The 6791-nt window shown below is 43.7% G+C and overlaps 1 long non-coding RNA gene across 1 annotated transcript in view; it reads right to left on the reverse strand.

Annotated features, from left to right (window-relative positions):
* Positions 1–5792, reverse strand: part of LOC115460052 — a 67488-nt gene extending 61696 nt beyond the window's left edge. The window contains exon 1 of the long non-coding RNA XR_003940362.1: positions 5655–5792. This is a non-coding gene — a long non-coding RNA (uncharacterized LOC115460052). The remainder of the gene's footprint in view (positions 1–5654) is intronic.
* Positions 5793–6791: the final 999 nt, after the last annotated feature.

Raw genomic sequence — 6791 nt, forward strand, 5'->3', positions numbered from 1 at the left:
CCTGGTCCCATTCATCCTCCTGAGCTACACCGACAACTCTACAGTATCTCCTTTCACCCCCTTCTCCCTCACCTTCTTTCCCATCTCTCCTCACCTCTACCATTTTTTTTCTCTTCTCAACTGCCGATCTATTAGGAGCAAAAGTGCGGCGCTTTATGATTTCCTTGTTTCAAACCCCTCGCAGATATTCTACATCACTGAAACATGGCTTCTTAGAGATGAGGAATCTCTTCTAAATTATGGTAAGCCTGCTAACTACTCATCTTTGTGTCTCTCCTATGCTGGCAGTGGGGTTGCAATCTTTCTTTCTTCCTTGTTCAGGGTGATAGAACTTTCGTCTTCTATTTTCTCCTATCAAGAACTTACTTTTGTCAAACTTTGCTTCCCTTTTCATTTACACTTAATTTACTTTTCCTTCTCCTTTGATGCTGGTACTCTCTTTCCCAAACTTTATTTCTTGCAGTAACCAACTTTCCTAATCTTCTGCTCCTTGGTGATTTCAACTTTCATATTGATAAACCGAGGTCCACCTATGATAGACACTTTCTCACCCTCCTCTCTGATCTTAATCTTACACAACATATCTCTTTCCTACCCACATTGCAGAACATACCCTTGATCTTGTCCTCTCAGCTTTTTCCTGTGATCTTTGTCTTATCTAACTTTGGTTCTGCTTCTACACCCTGGTCTGACCATTTACTAGTTTCCTTTACTTTGCACATCCCATCTGCTCCTTTGAATAATCCTTATCTACCTGGTGCTAGGATTCGCCTTTTCCGCTACATCTATCCTTTTTCCCTTTCACCTTTGCACACTGCTCTTCTCTCTACTTTCCTCAATGTACCACTTAAGGTCCAGGTCTCCCTCGGGACTTCTCTTTAAAGGTGCAACTACCATCACTTCCAGCATGATTTTCTGATCCTCATTTCACATGCAAACCACACACCCCGTGGCTTCACAGTGGTCTCACCCTACTCTGATTTCAAACCCATCATGTGGAGTGTATTTGGAGGAAGCATAAATCCCCAGAATCCTTGAGGTTCTATCAGACCTCTTACAACCTCTGTCACTGTCACTATAAAGTGAAGGAGGCAAAGCGAAAGTTCTTGTCATCTCAAATTTTCAAATCGGTTAATAGACCCTCAGAAGCTCTTCTCTATTATGAGAGAGCTTACTTCAACTGAATCTTTGCTTCTAAAAGCTCCCTTCTACCTGATACTCTTGCATTTTCTTTTATTGATAAGATAAGAACATAAGTAATGCCACACTGGGAAAAGACCAAGGGTCCATCAAGCCCAGCATCCTGTCCACGACAGCGGCCAATCCAGGCCAAGGGCACCTGGCAAGCTTCGCAAACGTACAAACATTCTATACATGTTATTCCCAGAATTGTGGATTTTTCCCAAGTCCATTTAGTAGCGGTTTATGGACTTGTCCTTTAGGAAACCGTCTAACCCCTTTTTAAACTCTGCCAAGCTAACCGCCTTCACCACGTTCTCCGGCAACGAATTCCAGAGTTTAATTACGCATTGGGTGAAGAAATATTTTCTCCGATTTGTTTTAAATTTACTACACTGTAGTTTCATCGCATGCCCCCTAGTCCTAATATTTTTGGAAAGTGTGAACAGACGTTTCATAGCCAACTGTTCCACTCCACTCATTATGTTATATACCTCTATCATGTCTCCCCTCAGCCGTCTCTTCTCCAAGCTGAAAAGCCCTAGCCTCCTTAGTCTTTCTTCATAGGGCAGTCGTCCCATCCCCGTTATCATTTTAGTCGCCCTTCGCTGCACCTTTTCCAATTCCAATATATATTTCTTGAGATGTGGCGACCAGAATTGAACACTCAAGGTGCGGTCGCACCATGGAGCGATATAACGGCATTATAACATCCTCACACCTGTTTTCCATACCTTTCCTAATAATACCCAACATTCTATTCGCTTTCTGAGCCGCAGCAGCACACTGAGCAGAAGGTTTCAGTGTATTATCGACGACAACACCCAGATCCCTTTCTTGGTCTGTAAATCCTAACGTGGAACCTTGCATGACGTAGCTATAATTCAGGTTCTTTTTCCCCACATGCATCACCTTGCACTTGCTCACATTAAACGTCATCTGCCATTTAGCCGCCCAGTCTCCCAGTCTCGTAAGGTCCTTCTGTAATTTTTCACAATCCTGTCGCGAGTTAACGACTTTGAATAACTTTGTGTCATCAGTGGGTTTAATTACCTCGCTAGTTACTCCCATCTCTAAATAGCCAGACTCAGGTCCTCTTTATGGCCAATATCTCCACCTCCTACCATTTCCTCTCCTGTTCATCCTTCCTCTCTTATATTACTCTTCCAGAGATCTTCTATTCTCACTACTACTACAACTACACCTACTCTCCCAGTTCACTCCTGGCACTCATTTTCTATCCCCAGTGTTACTGTGTTCTCTAAGCTTATCAGATCTATCCGTCTTACTGCCTGTTCCTTGAACTCTATTCCATCCTCATGGCTTACTATTCCCCGATATTGTCTTATACCTCTTCTCTTCCACATGATTTCCATGAGTCTGTCTACTGGCATTGTCCCAATTACATGGAAACATGCAGTCATAAGGCCAATCCTAAAGAAGCCAAAATTAGATCCTTGTTGACACTTATCTCAAACCTTTGTATTGTATTTAAAATCACTGAACATATAGGGGTCAATATTCAGTCGGTAGCAGACAGCCCACATAAGTATTTCAGTTGGCGCTGACCACAGATATTCAATGCCGGGCCGTTTCCAATGACTAGCATTGAATATATATATATATATTTTTTTTTTCTTAACCGGCACTAACTTAACTGGCTAAGTTAATAGCAGGCAAAGAGAGGACTGCTATTTATGTGGTCTGATTTGCCTGCTAAACATAACCAGTCAGCGCTAAATACTTCCATTGTTGCGTGATATAGCTGGTTAACTTTTCAGTGCTGACTGCGAATATTCAGAAGAGATAACCAGCTATATCTTGCTGAATATTCACAGTTAGGCACCGAAATGCAATTTAACCAGTCAGCGGCCATTTCTGAATGGTTGAGTAGCTTTGAATATTGAGGGGGATAGTATTTAGGCAGCTTCTTAATTATACAGATGCATGTAATGTTCTACATTCCTGCCGGTCTGGCTTCCATCCAGGTCATAGTTGTGAAACTGTTCTTACTGCCCTTGTATGCAATCTTCATACATCTTTAGACCCTGGTAATATTGTCATCCTGGTTTCACTTGATTTCATGGGCGCATTTGACCTTGTTGATTATAACCTTATTTTATCTAGGCTCTCTGATCTTGGCATCTCAGGCACTGTTGTTTCTTGGTTTGCCTCTTGCCTTAAAAAATCACACTTTACATTTGTTCAGCACATCTAGTAGTAGATAATGCAAGCAGACTCAAAAAAGATGATATCTGTAGGGGGAATGACCCAAATCCTTTTCATGTTATGCTGAGATGGATACCTGATGGTCCAGTACTTCAGCTACACCACACCTAATCTAAGCCAGCCATTCCTTAGCTAACCCAAGCTTCCACATTGGTCTCTCCTTGCCTTCTTCTTCCTAATAGCATTTTATAAAAAAGAAAATAAAACAAAAAACAAAACTAGTTCTTCAATATTAATTCTCTTGGTACTTGGTCTCTTCTCCAAAACCCTAGGCTCTTCTGGACCCTGGGAACCTACTTGCTATTGCCTAAGTGCTCCTTCTTGGGCACCAGCACACTTCAGGAAAGAAGGAGAAGGAAGACCCAAAGCCAAACCCATCGCTTGATTGCTGATAAAACCGTTTGAGGCCAGTTTTCAGACTGTGGGAGTTAGACCTGCTAACTCCTGCAGTTGCGGTGAGTGCCGATATTCAATGCTGGGCCATTTCCGGTGACTGGTATTGAATATCCAGTTTAACATTGGCTGGTCAGACTTTAACTGGCCAAGCCGATATTCAGTACTGGCCGGTTAAAGTCTGAGTGGCCAAAGATATTCCAAGGTTTCACGCGGCCAAATATGGCCACCAAACCTGGCCAGTCTGACTTTTAAAAAAAATCAGCAGATAGCTGGTTATATTGACCAATATAACCGGCTATCTGCTAGATGCTAACCGGTAATATTTAGAAGTACATTGTCAGCCATGTGCTGATCCTGGCTGGTCAATTGCGGCTGAATGATGGGGGGTGGGGGGGGGGGAGTTCCTCTTTTGACTCCTCCTCTTAGAGAGTGTCATGAACCTCTTCTCCTTCCGCACTAACATCATTACTTTCACAGCCCATGGAAACTCTGAAGTCACTAGTAAGGAGGAAATTAAAACATAGTAGCAGACAGCAGAAAAAGACCAGCATGGCCCAGCAAGGTGGCTAGAATCATACTTGCCACTCTACGGAACATGTAGGATTACATGTTTAGGATTGTACCTGCCGCTCTGTGCAGATTACATCCCTCTGTGTCATTCACTTTGCTTTGATGCAGTGGCGTTCCTAGGGGGGCTGACACCTGGGGCGGATCGCCGATGCGCCCCGCCCCCCGGGTGCAGCACCCCCCCGGAACAGCGCGACGCCCCCCCGGCGAAAGAACCCCTGGCAAAATAACCCCCCCCGGGTGCACGCCGCTGGTGGGGGGGGGGGGGGGGTACCGCTCGCCTGCCGGCTCTTCGTTTTCATGCTCTTTCTGCCCCGGAACAGGCAGTAACCGGACCGCCCCCACCGCCCCCCCCCTTGGTACGCCACTGCTTTGATGCCATTCTCTTACAATATATCGGGATCCTTACAAAAACACATAAGCTTCCAGAGGTGTAGCCATATTAGTTTGGAGCATCAAAACAATAAAAAAGGAGGCAGACTTTGCTCTATCTTTGTTTCCAGCCACTAAGAATTTTCCTTCTTTGACATGCAAATTTCATGTTGGTAAAACATTAGCAGGCCATCTATCTCACAAGCATCTGCTGTACAGCAGAGTACTGACCTAGCACAATTTGCACAACACCTTGGGATGGTGTTTGACTGAAAAGCGCTACATGCATTCATATTTTCCTTGCTGGTTTCATGTAGAGGAGTGGCCTAGTGGCTAGAACACCAGTCTTGACATCCAGAGGTGGCTGCTGTTTGTGATATTGGGCAAGTCGTTTAATCCTCTATTGCCTCAGGTACAACTTAGATTGTGAACCCTCCAAGGACAGAGAAATGTGTAGTGTATGTAACTCACCTTGAGCTAGTACTGAAAAGGTGTGCTCAAAAATCCAAATGCCATTAGAAACAGAACTGCAGGATGCAGCTGAGCCCCAGTGCTCCAGCAGCAGAACTATCCCTGGAGGAATGCCATTTAACTAAACAACTGAAACAGTAATAGAAAAGAGCTGTGAATTCTACCAGAAACAAACAGCAGGAGGAGATATAGATTTCCTTTAGCTGAGCAGTGGAGAGAAAGGAAGTCTGGTGCTGGAAATCTTCTTGCCTTTTAAATAATTGATCTCCTGGACATTGTAAACTGGAGAGGTAGGTGTCATAGAATTTGTAAGTGGAGAGGGGGATGGTTGACTGACTGCTATGAAGGTCTCCCAGAAGGCACAATTCAGTACGATGTTTTACAGTGCATTCAGCATTAAACATACCAGCCCAGGAGATACTAATTTCTTTCATAAATACCTTTGCTGCTCAGCCTCCTGGGTTTTTCCAAGCTTGATACAAAGTGGTCCTCCATGGCTAGTTTTTCACCAGTATGAGCAGGCGCAGTCTTGAATACCTAGTATGATGCTCAAGCCTTGCTGGTGGACCTCTGCAGGGTTCTTTCACACATGGAGCAGCCAATAATCTGTAAAAAAAAGCAACAGAAACAGCAATAACAACATCAATTTATGTCAGATCAGCCAAGAAGTCCACAGACATGTTGACTAATTTCTTTTAACAAAGCTCTTCTTTTGCACTGCTGTTACATAAGAATAGCCATATGGGGGTCAGACCAATGGTCCATCTAGCCCAGTATCCTGCTTCCAACAGTGGCCAATCCAGGTCACAAGTACCTGGCAGAAACCCAAATACTAAAACTTAGAGTGCACTAACAGAATTAGCACACGTTAAATGCTGTGTGTCCTATTTTATACCTATGGGGCATGTGACACTTAGCACACCCTAATGTCCATTAGCGCATGCTAAGTTTTAGTAAAAGGGCCCCTAAGTTTATACCTGAGGCAATGTTGGATTAAGTGATTTGCCCCAAATCACAAGGAGCTACATTGGGATATGAATCAGGCTTCTGCGGTTCTCTGTCCACTGCTCTAACTGTTAGGCTTTCTTCGTGCCCTCTATGCTCTAACCTCTCTCTCTCTCTCTAACCTCCAGAGAAAGCATTGTCATTGGCAGACTCTACAGTAACCAAGAGGTAGTGTCTTGCTGTGGCCTCCCCGTCTTCCAGTGTTTGTGACAGGCGAAGCTCAGGGCACTCACCCTCTCCCACAGCTAGTGGCCTGCAATATTTTAAATAGTTTTACCTTGTAAAGACTTTTGTGAATGAAAAGAGGAATTCCCTGTTTACACTGCGATATAACTGCACCTGTGTTTCATGCTTGGCCATTCGTTTCACACAATATCAGATCAGTTGCTGTAGAAAGAAAACGTGTTAGGATTAACATTCATGGTAGATTGGGTTTCAGCTGAGAAGTTAGCTGATGCAGAGCTTAAAAGGACGATGTTTGGTAAATGTTGCGTTAAAAAAAAATTTTTAGTTCTTATATCTTTATTGAATGTTTGGTAAATATTTTAGGGGCTCTTTTACCAAGTGGCACT

Source organism: Microcaecilia unicolor, chromosome 1 (assembly GCF_901765095.1).
Source record: "Microcaecilia unicolor chromosome 1, aMicUni1.1, whole genome shotgun sequence".
NCBI lineage: Eukaryota > Metazoa > Chordata > Amphibia > Gymnophiona > Siphonopidae > Microcaecilia > Microcaecilia unicolor.